Source organism: Camellia sinensis, chromosome 7 (genome assembly GCF_055761805.1).
Source record: "Camellia sinensis isolate YWXY chromosome 7, ASM5576180v1, whole genome shotgun sequence".
NCBI lineage: Eukaryota > Viridiplantae > Streptophyta > Magnoliopsida > Ericales > Theaceae > Camellia > Camellia sinensis.
The window spans coordinates 148,195,870-148,198,785 of record NC_138967.1 but is presented as its reverse complement, the minus strand read 5'-3'; the positions used below and the strand labels follow the sequence as shown (position 1 = coordinate 148,198,785).

Genomic DNA, 2,916 nt, shown 5'->3' with positions numbered 1-2,916 from the left:
GTCGCCAATTTTAGTCGCCAAAAGTGTATTTTCTTGTAGTGTTACTTAATACATCAAATTGTCCAAAGTTCAAATTCAAATGACAAAAACATCATATTGTCCAAATAGTTCTACTTTCATAGCCTTGAAAGCTTAAGAAAACTAATCATAGCTCAAAGAACATTCCCACTAAACTAATCATAGCTCAAAGAACATTCCCACTCCATGAAATTCCAACATGCACAAAAGTTGTCTTTCTTCCACAGTCTTGCAAGTTCACTGTTCACAGTAACCCCTATAGAAAACATAGCAATTTGTGAACATAGTAGAGAAGAAACAAAGTAAAGGATTTTTTTTGGAAAAAAATTATCAATAAATCCTATTTTACTCTTAAGATTACTATTAAGTTCTATTAAGTTTCGAAATGTACAATTAAGTCCTATTTATTATAAAATGTTCTCAAAAAGTCCATTCCTCTGTGATGGTGTACCTTATCCCAATTTGACCCATCTTATTTAATATGAATAATGAACAATAATTTTATAAACAATTTTGACTTAATTAAAATTAAAAATTTTAATTGTAAAAATTATTAATATTATATCAAAAAAATCATAAATAGCAGTCGGATCAAAACAACTATAATATAATGCATCATTTTTTGTTATTTCAAATTATGGATTTTTTTAGTATAAACAATCTAAAAGAGCTAACTCGATTAAAATTTCAAAGAGTTATGAAAAATAATACTATGAAAAAACTTATGCTTTTGTTTATGAAAATTCATTTAATTTCAAAAATTAAAAATATTTTTATTATAAAATTGTATATAAAATAAATTATTTATGAATTTTTTCATTCCTATTTTAAAGATAAAAATAAAATATACTATTATGAATAATTGAACTTTTTTACAACAATTCATAAAATAAAAAAGAAAATAGGGCTTATTTATTGATATTGAAATTTAATATAACTCAATAATAATTTTCAAAACAAAATAGTACTTATTTGTAATTCTTTTATTGTGATTTATAAATCTTTTAATACAATATCATAATTTTTAAAATTAAAAAATATAATTTTTTTAAATTAAAAATATTTATGAAATGGTTGTTCGTATTAAATAAGAGGTAAAATTGGGATAAGATACATTATTATGGGGAATGAACCTTTTGGAACATTTTATGACAAATAGGACTTATTTGTCCATATTGAAACTTGATAAGACTTAATAGTAATTTTAAGAACAAAATAAGACTTATTAGTAATTTTTTCTATTCTTTTAATTTCATGAAAAAGAGAAAGGAGAAACGGGCCTCACTTCTCACTCCTTAATAGAATTTTTGTAAGGAAAATGATATTGAAATCTATTTTCTAAATCAGTTTTTAAAACCTAATGATGTGTAAAACAGATAATTGGCTAACAATTACATAAGATATGGGAGAGAATTGTCTTAGATATTCGAATAGAATACCACATTATCGGGTTTAAAAACTAGATCTAACTATTAGGTTAGATTAGTGCTTCTCTTTTTGTAATCCTACCTTATGTTCACATGAATCATATAATGTTTTTTAAATGATGCCATACTTGTTGCATCAGCCCATCCAATATTGTTTGTTGTCATTTTGAAACGAAGAACATATGACAATAATGCCATAGAGTTATAGCTTTTCTGTACCCAAAATCTCATATTCCCTATACTTGATGAATAATCAACTGTATGACGTGTCAAGAATTTCAAAATGTGAAAGTCTGGAGACATGATTGTGTGAATGAAAATGCTTTGGATACATGGGAATAAGAATTTTGGGTAAGAAGAACTATGCCATTCTACAAGTACAAGTTAGAGTTACACAATTTTATCTAAAAATATATCACAAAAACATTTTAAATAAACAAAATAGTAAATCTAAAAACGTACCTAGAAGTATAGAACTTATTGCGAAACAATTCCTTGTCAACTTCAGTTTCCATGTCCCCTCCTTTTCTGTCTTCTTGGCTTGTATTGCGTCCTTCCAAAGGTCTCGATGAACCATTCATGATACCTTGTCGTTATTGTGTGCCCAATAACTATCCTGAGCACTATCCCACTCACATATCCCATGCATATGACAATCCAATCAACTGTACTTGGGAACATTGAATCATTATCCTCTTTGAAGCTCAATGGTGGTGCCTTTGGCTTTCCACATTTCCTTGACAAAGGGTCTCCGTACAATCCTAAATTCCCCTCATAGGAATTGTTCTCAAATGTGTTTAATTGCTTCCCATGTGGAATGGGTCTAGTGAAATTGTTATTTGGCACATTTAAAAATTCAAAGAAAGTGAGAAGTGCTAGTTGCTGAGGGATTTCTCTTGAGAGCTTGTTTTGAGAAAGGTCCAAAGATTCAAGGTTTGTTAGGTTCCCCAAGCATGATGGCATTCCACCATTAAGGTCATTGTTGGAAAGGTTGAGCACCTGAAGGCCCTTAAGGTTTCCAATAAATTCTGGAATCACCCCTTCAAATTTGTTGCTTGAAAGATCAATGGCAGTGAAGATATTCAGCATACACTTATATTCTATATTTACACCTTTGTTTGTAATATTCATGTTGAAGTAATAGATAGAAGTCCATGGAAGGCTGATATTTAGGGGAATTTCTATGGGTGCGTACATATATGTCATCTTGTTGACATCAAAAAATTTCATTGCAATTCAATTTTGAAAGTATTTGCTAGCAAATTGCCTGTAAAACCATTATAAGAGAGGTCAATGATGCGCAAATTTGGAAACTCTAACTTGATTTTAGGGCTCTCAATTGCACTATAGAATTTGTTGGATCGCAAGATAAGAACCTGTAACTGTTGGAAAAATGGTTTAATATAGGCATATTTTTTTTAGCTCAAATTTGAGTGGACCCCGAACGTCTTTTGGGGTGGGTCCGAAGAGG

The 2,916-nt window shown here is 29.3% G+C and overlaps 1 pseudogene; it reads right to left on the bottom strand.

Annotated features, from left to right (window-relative positions):
- Positions 1–1,949: 1,949 nt before the first annotated feature.
- Positions 1,950–2,534, bottom strand: LOC114257519 (receptor-like protein 43 pseudogene; annotated as a pseudogene).
- Positions 2,535–2,916: the final 382 nt, after the last annotated feature.